The sequence below is a fragment of the Chanodichthys erythropterus genome, chromosome 17 (genome assembly GCF_024489055.1).
Source record: "Chanodichthys erythropterus isolate Z2021 chromosome 17, ASM2448905v1, whole genome shotgun sequence".
Taxonomy (NCBI): Eukaryota; Metazoa; Chordata; class Actinopteri; order Cypriniformes; family Xenocyprididae; genus Chanodichthys; species Chanodichthys erythropterus.
The window spans coordinates 7,862,795-7,873,270 of record NC_090237.1 but is presented as its reverse complement, the minus strand read 5'-3'; positions in this window follow the sequence as shown (position 1 = coordinate 7,873,270).

Genomic DNA, 10,476 nt, shown 5'->3' with positions numbered 1-10,476 from the left:
CTACATAATTACACATTTTTTGGTAACATTAATCTGATTACTTTTGGATTACATTTAGATTACTTTTGTGTTAACCCTTATTTGATGTCACATATATTGTAGGAAATCTTGTACTATTTTGACAGACACAAAGAAAAAATATATTTCAAAAAATATATTTTATTCACCAACAAGAGCCTCAACAGATTCTTTTTAAAGTGCAATATATGGACAGTTAATACTTTAAAATACTAACATTAATGTACCTGTTAGTGTTTGCTGATAATAACACTGAATAAAACAAAATCACATCTTATGATTTTAAAACATATTTACTAAAAATTAAAGGTGCAATATGTAATATTTTTGCAGTAAAATATCAAAAAATCACTAGGCCTACACCTTTGTTTTGAATAGGCCTCTAGCGACCTCTAGCGGCCAAAATTATGACATATTGTACCTTTAAGTAGCAACATTACAAAAAACAAATATTCCTGTTGTTGCTGATTTCTATACGATTCCACACCCCTCCCCCTCACTGCCGGAAAAACTTGAAGAATCACAAAAGTAGCCTATATAAGTGGCAGGTTTATTATGAAAAAATTATGAACGTTAAAAAAATGAAAAATTAGAAGAATAAATTAATTGTGAACAACTTACTGCCATTGTGTAAATAATATGTAATCATGTAATCCATAAAAAAGTAACTATATTCTGATTACGGGTATTTTAAAAAGTACTTTATTCTAATTACAAGTACTTGATTTTTGGAATCTGATTACGTAATCCAGATTAGGCTACATATAATCTGTTACTACCCAGCTCTGTATATATTTAAAAGGAAGAAGCATTTAAGTTAAGCACTTTAATTTTATAATAGAAATATTTTCGCTGTGATGCGAAAATATCGAAATAGGCTAGCCTTAAGTGCCCTGAACACCGGTCACAATTAACATTTTACAAAGATTTTTTGGCATATTATCATGCGACAAACAGGCTTTTCTAATATACATCAATATTTACATAGTTTAAAAATAAGTTATCACTCTCCCACCACAAGTACTGCAAAATCACGTCTGCTGACCTAGGACAGAGTAATAGACCTTATTCACAGCAGTGCCATCTTTGATTTTTAACAGTAATGAGGCATAGTGAGGGATAGAGGCTGATGTGTTTTTGGATTGTTCTGCTGATGAAACACTGCAAAAATATCTTTCCAAGGAATTTCAGTAGACATAAAACTCCCTACAATGTAGCTGTGGAAAATTATGAGTGATCTAGTAGTTTATATGCCGCTTTTCTTTTTCTTTTTTTTTCTTTTTTACAGCAGATGCCATTGAAAACACTGCAAATCTATCCCTCTCAGGAGCCACTTTCATAACTGTCATGGTGCTGCTTGGAATAAGGCCTATAACCAGGTGGTCATCACACTACAAATTTGACACATTTTTAAATAAAACATTCAAAGGATTAGTTCACTTTCAAATTAAAATTTCCTGATAATTTTCTCACCCCCATGTCATCCAAGATGTTCATGTCTTTCTTTCTTCAGTCGAAAAGAAATGAAAGTTTTTGATGAAAACATTCCAGGATTTTTCTCCATATAGTGGACTTCAATGGAGCCCAAACAGTTGAAGGTCAAAATTACAGTTTCAGTGCAGCTTCAAAGCGTTCTACATGATCCCAGACGACAAATAATGGTCTTATTTAGAGAAACCATCGCTCATTTTCTAAAAAAAAATTAAAATGTTATACATTGTAACGATAGATGCTCATCTTGAACTAGCTCTCTTCTTCTTCTTCTCTATTAGATTTCCTGCAGTGTAGACACTGCTAAGAGTATTACTGCCCTCCTCAGGTCAAAGTCTGAACTAAATTTGTCATATACAATATGCTAGTGCAGGTATATAACAATTAGTTCAAACTTTGACCTGTGGAGGGCAGTAATACACTTAACAGTGTCTACACTGCTGGAATTCTAATAGAGAAGAGGAAAGCTAGTTCAAGATGAGCATTTAGGGTTAAAACTTATATAATTTTTACATTTTTTTTTTTTTTTTTAGACAATGAGTGATGGTTTCTCTAGATAAGACCCTTACTCCTCGTCTGGGATCATGTAGAACAATTTGAAGCTGCACTGAAACTATAATTTTGACCTTCAACTGTTTGGGCTCCATTGAAGTCCACTATATGGAGAATAATCCTGGAATGTTTTCATCAAAAACCTTAATTTCTTTTCAACTGAAGAATGAAAGACATGAACATCTTGGATGACATGGGGGTGAGTAAATGATCAGGAAAATTTTATTTGAAAGTAAACTAATCCTTTTAAATATAATTTGTTTTTATGTGAAAAAAATAAAATAATTTCATTTTCATAATTCGTAATAATAATTCCATTATATCAACGCAGATAGGCTAGTGCATGTTTGAAAGATACATTATATAAAATATACATATTATAATTGCTTAGTATCTGAAAACATAATAGATTCTACTAATTTTTAAGTCAAAATATATCCTAAATAGAGTTCACAGTATGAACACACGGTGGCAGTCAAACCCCAGTCAGAATTACGCTAGCATTGCTGTATGTAGGGATGATCCACAGTGTTCTGCATTGACTTTGATAGCCTACCCTACTTAATCTAAAGCTGTGTTAAACACTCTGTTTTGATGGTCCACTTTAGACATTCTACTAACTATAAGTAACTAACTCTCATTAGAGTATTAGTAGACTGTTAGGTTAGGTTGACATGCATGTATGCATGTGGAAAAAACTCATTTATCACACCAACAGACTTTGTAAATGGAACTGCACAAAAGCTAAAATGTGATCATAAATGATAAAAAAAAAAAATGTAAAAATGGCTCAAAGTATAAACTTTAATGTATGCATATTACCTAATCAAGCAAGGATATGCTTGCATCACTTTTATATTAAGAGTTTCCTCTGCTGAAAACTTAAAATAAAAGTGTTGGTTGAAAGTCTTTGGCATTACTGATTACATTCTTTTTGAAGCACAAGATACTGTCATCTTCTTTTCTCTTCTGTCCACACATTCCTTCATGCACACTCCGAGGGGCCCGGTGCACACGTCTTCAAAGCCCTTGTCATGCCGCCCAAGGCCCACAGGTGATAAATTACAGATCCCTCTGCCACTATCTACACGATTTCCTCCCTGCCTTTGTTCTCCCATGACAGATTCCCCAGCATGTTTTCTGAAAGGTCTTTTTCTCTCAGAGATTAAAGGGAGGCGGGAGAGCCTGCCGTATGGATCACGGATGTTTTCTTAATATTGTCCAAACTTTGAATGAAAGAGGCAGAAAAAGGGGGTGCTTTTTCAGACCCCAATGCTTCATGGTGCGAAGGCTCTGCCGTACTCGTACTAGGCTGTAACACCATAACACTTTCATTGTTTAGACTCCATGTTTGTGACCTTGGACAATCCTGTTAGTAGTACAAGATTAGGACCAGGTCAGTCAGCCTGTTCTGGCATTTGTGTGTGTTAATGAAGAGACATGTCAGGACATGTGCGGGAGGGTGAAACCTGCAGACCTAAATTAGGCATTTAGCTGCAAGCGGCAATAAGCAGAGCCTAAATGTACTTCTCAGATAAGTGAAATCGATTTCTCAGTTTAAAAAAAAAAAAAAGACAGACCTCCTGTGAGTTCAGAGGTTGTTTATCTATGGTATATGCTTTTGTTGAAGTCATCTGTTTGCATTATTTGAACTTATTTTTAAAATAATCGTGTTTAACAGCGGCATTTGTGTTGTAAAACTACATTACCCATGATGCTGCAAATCACTAATCAGCAAATCACGCCAAAACAGCTTGCAGGAAACATATATATTTTGCAATAAACTTAAAATGTATTGTTTCTATAGATATAATCGACAACTTTAAATTAATTCTTATTATTTTGAATTAGATTTTCATTCGCAATGCTTCATGGGATTGTAGTTCTTTCCCTCACTAAAGCTATACAATCTTGAACCTTTTTGTCTGATTTTCAAATACTTTTTTGCTTCAAATTAAAGTTTGTAATGTTATGATTCACTTTGTAGATGGTTGGCTTGATTCATGACGTACACTAATTATTCAGGATTCTGTGGGTGTGGCCAAATCCATTCAAAATCCATTGAAGGCTGTGTTTTCCACATCACGGTTGGACTCTCCAGATCAGAGTTCAGAAATCATCTGACACAACCTCATCTGCCGTTAATCCACTATTGGCCATTGGAGGGCAGAGTTCGGGCCTTTTAAAATGAACCTTTCAGTATGTCCTTTTCAGGAAGGAAAAGCCCCCTGCATTCAGTAATTCTAAGGAAGAGAATAAAACATTACTGTACTAGTGAACTCTTCAATGATAAACCATGACTCAGTGCTTAAGTGCACTACATTTTAGAGTCTGTGAAAACACCAAACTTTCCCAAGTCATGATAATGAGTCACTTTCTAGAGTCAGGTTACACTGATTCTTTGTTTAGCAAATTCTCTCTACATGAGCACAATAGGATGGAGATATTACAGCTGAAGTGTGCTACATGCATAATCACACAGACTTGCAAATATTTACTCTTTTCAATTGCGTACACTTTCTCGTCTGCCATGTTTGGCCAAACAGATATCCCAACTTCAAACTCAAATGGCCTAATTTATAATTAGTCTCTGCATTTATAGTATAGTAGAGAAACATATGGTCGCTGCTTCTTTCTTGAGTGCTTTTGCTGTGGTTCCCTCTATAGGGCCCTGCATTGTCGGAAAGTCATCCTCAGGCTAGCAACTCACTAAGACTGGTTTTAAGAGGGAGAAATGACCTGAAAGGCATTCAAAAGTATTCTATGAATGTATTTTCTCCCCATTTTCTCTTCTACTGTGCAATATAGAATAAAGGGAAGGGTTAAAATAGACATGGTGTGCAGAAGTATAAATAAACCCTCACCTCAGGGTCTTGTGTGTGTTTTTAACCCATCTGTGGTCAGTTTTCTGAGACTGGACAATCCTTAGAGACAAACATGCTTTTTAAAGAGTGATTTCAACAATGGAGACTGACGCAATCACTTCATTCAATTGTTTTCTCTTGCAAAAAAATAGCACCAATGCATTTGACCTATTGTATTTCAAGGACAAGGCCATAGATAATGCAATATTTACTTGGAATATATTCAAAGCATTTATCTTACCGAGGCCTTTCAGGCCTTAGGGTTTAAGTAAACACAAAAACATGATTTAACATTCATAATATAGTTGGTTGTGTTATAAGCTGAAGCAGTGTGAAAATGAATGAGTGGCTCTGTCAGTGGTATTAGTTCCTGTGACCAGCAGAAAACTGCACATTGTAACATATGTTGCCAGTGATGTTCAACAAAAATGGGGTTAGAAATTGATGCAAGAGCATAATCATAACTAGATTAAAAAGTTCGTTGAGACAAACTTTAAGTTGGCTTGAAAAAGCCTAGCCTGAAAGTTTAAAGTAGTTTATAAAGTTTAAAGTTTGAAAGTTTTCAGTTTGAAAGTTTCAGTTTTAGTTTAGTAGTTTTGATAGATAGATAGATAGTCAGGGAAAGGTGGTTGCTAGGATTTTACTATGCGGTTGCTAAGGTACTTAGGATGGTTGCTAGGCTGTTGCTATGTGGTTGCTAGGGTACTCGGGGTGGTTGCTAAGGTGTTGCTATATGGTTGCTAGGGTACTCGGGGTGGTTGCTAGGGTGTTGCTATATGGTTGCTAGGGTACACGGAGTAGTTGCTAAGGTGTTGCTATGCGGTTGCTAGGGTACTCTGGGTGGTTGCTAGGGAGTTGCTATGGTAACCTGGGTGGTTGCTAAGGTGTTGCTAGGCAGTTGCTAGGGTGTTCTGGGTGGTTGTTAGGTGGTTGCTATGGTAACCTGGGTGGTTGCTATGATGTTGCTAGGTGGTTGGTAGTTGTCACAGATGGTTACTATGGAGTTTTTATGGAGTTTTTATAGTTATTAGCATGTTTTTAGCCCACTTTAGCACTTAGCTAATCACTATTAGCATGTAGTTATTCACTGCTAGCATGTGTAGCATTTTGGAAGTCCAGATTGCTAGCATGAGTCAAAAGAGCCAACAGCCATGTCTCTACGATGTTCTGATGCAGAGATATAAATCTTGCAAAACGGTTGCTAGGGTACTCTGTTTGGTTGCTAGGGAGTGGCTTGGCAGCTACCAATGATGATACTCCAAAGGCTGCTTGACAATATAAACCAACCCCCATGTCTGTACGATGTTCTGATGCAGAGATATGGATTTTGCAAAACGGTTGCTAGGGTACTCTGTTTGGTTGCTAGGGCGTGGCTTGGCAGCTACCAATGATGATATTCCAAAGGCTGCTTGACAATATAAACCAACCTCCATGTCTGTACGATGTCCTGATGCAGAGATATAGATTTTGCAAAACGGTTGCTAGGGTACTCTGTTTGGTTGCTAGGGAGTTGGTTGCTAAGAAGTGATAGATAGATAGATTTAGTTTGATAGATAGATAGATAGATGAGAAGTTATAGATAGATAGATTGATAGATTTAGTTTGATAGATAGATAGATAGATGAGAAGTGATAGATAGATATATATAGATGAGAAGTGATAGATTTAGTTTGATAGATAGATTAGGATATTTGGTATTAGAAAGTTACTTTTTAATTTAGAGCATGTTTGCAAGAGAAAGAGCAACTGACAGTCAACAGTGAGGAAATTTTCCGATGATGATTATGTAAATCAGAGGGTGCACTATACAAATAAACAATTTCTGTCACTTTGACTGACTGGGTTGTACATGTTCTGTTTTTATCCATCCATTTTTAGTCTGTTTTGCCCCCTTTTTCTTCACTTCTAATCCGTGTTAGCATGTGTAAATGTTTATAGGGAAATACAATAGACCATTCAATAACAATAGATCTATCTATCTATCTATCTATCTATCTATCTATCTATCTATCTATCTATCTATCTATCTATCTATCTATCTATCTATCTATCTATCTATCTATCTATCTATCTATCTATCTATCTATCTATCTATCTATCTATCTATCTATCTATCTATCTATCTATCTATCTATCTATCTATCTGTGGAAGTGTTGGTAAACTTAGCAAAGGGTCAATTTGCCTACTGCACATGAAAGAAAAATTCAAATAATAATCAACATAAATATGAACATGAGTAATGTGAATTAGAAAAGGATATATTAAAATAAACTAATTGTATTGCTTTTATTCCAATATGTTTATTTTTTATAATGATATATTTTTATAATTATATATATAAAGTAATTTATTTAAATTTGAATAAATGTTTGAGGAGGTTATGTTTTTCCTGTGTCCTCTAGCTGCCATTGTAAGTCAATAAAACCTGAATAATGTGCCTGTTTAGGTTTAAGGATGGGGTGTTATCTGTTAACTACTCACAGATTCACGTTGACAAGAAGTCAATTTGCTTCATATGGAAAATGACATTGCTCCAGATGTCCAAACGCCCATGGCCAAGCTTCAGGGCTCCCAGCATTCTACAAACTGAAACAGGCTGATAAAACGTCATGCTGTGTGTATTGTTTATGTGTGGAGAAGCCAAAAAGGGTGAACTGGGCCCTGAAGCAGCTGGGATGATCGGTCAGGGCAGAGCAACAAGCCGAGTCATGTCCACTGGAAAGAGCACATCGACCCCCTTCCAGGTTCTGATCTTTATCTGACCTTCTGTGAGCAGAATTGAGCTAATGGCTGGAAGCGGAGTAACCCCCCAAGAGCCCCAAATACACACACACGCTCCTCTGCGCTATCTGTCTGCAGCGGGACATGCTCCACTGCCTTGGGATGCAAGAGTGGAAGAGCGGATATAAAGATACATCCTGAGAGATGTTTTGGCCATTGCTTGTTACCTCTTTTCAAGTGCTTTGGAAACACGCCGCCAAGTCACTCGGAGTTATTTCACATGGATTTTCTGATTTAGTAAACAAAGGAAAAAGAAGTCAAGGGTGAAGAGAGGAAGAATACATACAATAATGAAGTGAAGACACTGAAATATATTTCACATATATATATATATATATATATACATATATATATATATATATATATGTATATATATATATATATGTTTTTTTTATTCATATATTTAATAATATATATTTATTAATATATTTAATATATATTCCCTATAGGCGAAATATATTTGTCATGGTATAAGTTGGAGTGCTCTGAAAATTCCCAGTTTACATGTTGTAATTACGAGTTCTACAAGGCCATGAATGCTTTTTACAAGCCGTAATATCGTAATTATGGTAATTACAACATGGCCTGAACTCACCTCAGAATAAGGCACCGAAGTATTAATTTCTTAAAAAAAAACAAAAAACCTACTCACACTTTTGAACAGTAGTGTGAATAATAAAAAATGCTATCTCATACGGAAGAGGATTAGGGCCAAGTAATAATAAAAAAAATTAAACCATCTCGAGATTAAAGTTGTTAAATTTCGAGAAAAAACTCGAAATAAAATGTTGAGAATAAACTCATTAAATTACAATAAAAAAACTTGTTAAATTTCAAGAAAAAAGTCGAGATAAAATGTTGAGAATAAACCCGTTAAATTAGGGAAAAAAAACTCATTAAATTTTGAGAAAAAAGTTGAGATAAAATGTTGAGAATAAACTCATTAAATACGAGAACAAATTTGTTAAATTATGAGAAAAATGTTAAATTTTTAGAAAAAAGTCGAGATAAAACGTATAGAATAAAGTCATTAAATTACGAGAAAAAAGTTGTTAAATTACGAGAACAAACTCATTAAATTTTGAGAAAAAAGTCGAGATAAAATGTTGAGAATAAAGTCATTAAATTACGAGAAAAAAGTCGTTAAATTACGAGAACAAATTAGTTAAATTATGAGAAAAATGTTAAATTACGAGAAAAAAGTCGAGATAAAATGTTGAGAATAAAGTCATTAAATTGCAAGAAAAAAGTTGTTAAATTACGAGAACAAACTCATAAAATTTTGAGAAAAAAGTCGAGATAAAATGTTGAGAATAAAGTCATTAAATTATGAGAAAAAAGTCGAGATAAAATGTTGAGAATAAAGTCATTACATTTTGAGAAAAAAGTCGAGATAAAATGTTGAGAATAAAGTCATTAAATTTTGAGAAAAAAGTCGAGATAAAATGTTGAGAATAAAGTCATTAAATTATGAGAAAAAAGTCGTCAAATTACGAGAACAAACTCATAAAATTTTGAGAAAAAAGTCTTGATAAAATGTTGAGAATAAAGTCATTAAATTTTGAGAAAAAAGTCGAGATAAAATGTTGAGAATAAAGTCATTAAATTATGAGAAAAAAGTCGTAAAATTACGAGAACAAATTTGTTAAATTACGAGAATAAATTAATTAATTTAATTTATCCTCAACATTTTATCTCAACGTTTTTCTTGAAATTTAATGAGTTTTTTCTCGTAATTTAATGAGTTTATTCTCAACATTTTATCGCAAATTTTTTCTCAAAATTTAACAACTTTAATCTCGAGATGGTTTTATTTTTTTAGTATTGCTTAGCCCTAATCCTCTTCCGTAATCTCATGACCAATTCGTACATATTTTACAAGGTGGGTAATTTGTACAAATTAGTACGGCGTCACTCGCACGAAATCATACGATTTGTCTAAACCCCATTGACGGGTAGGTTTAGGGGCAGGGCTAGGAGTAGGTAATTCGTACGAATTCATACAAATTTAGCAACTTGTAAAATACGTACGATTTAGCAAAAAATGTACAAATTTGCATGAGTGAGGGCGTACAAATCCGGACGAATTAGCCACCTTGTAAAATATGAACGAATTGCTGTGAGATCTGGTTGCTTACACTGATACACTATGGTAAGCCTGTTATAAGTGTTTATATTTAAGACCTAGCAGGATGGTTTACACATGACATTGCATACATACGTCACTCGCCCGTGAGTGTCCTTTATATCCGTAAACAGAGAAAAGTTGCTCTGGCTACTTTGACGTGTGTATGGTGTTAGTTGTCACAACTAGCGAGAAAGTTTGACATTGAGGACTAAATCGCTAAATCTCTTCATCTGCTGGCAAAAAGAGAATGCAACAGAGCTCGTAATAAAACAAGAATCAACATCGGCTTGGCTTTTCTGAGATGGCAAAAAAACTGAGGGAATAGAAATGAGTGACGTGGAGATGAGATTGTTATTTCAAGGAAGTACCATGTCTATTAATGGGTAAAGCTACAATAACGTCTTCAGCTATACTGTAAAAAAGAATTGTTGGTTTAACTTAAAAAAGTAAATTACTTGGTTGCCTTCATTGAAATTAAAATTTGAGTTAATACAATGAAGGCGATTGGTTTAATCAACAGAAACTCAAAATATTATGTTATCTGAACCACATTAATTATTGAAGTTGATCTGACAAAAGAAAATATTTTGTGATAATAATGAATTTTTTTTTTTTACAGTGTAGTCAGCTTAAAGCAGAAC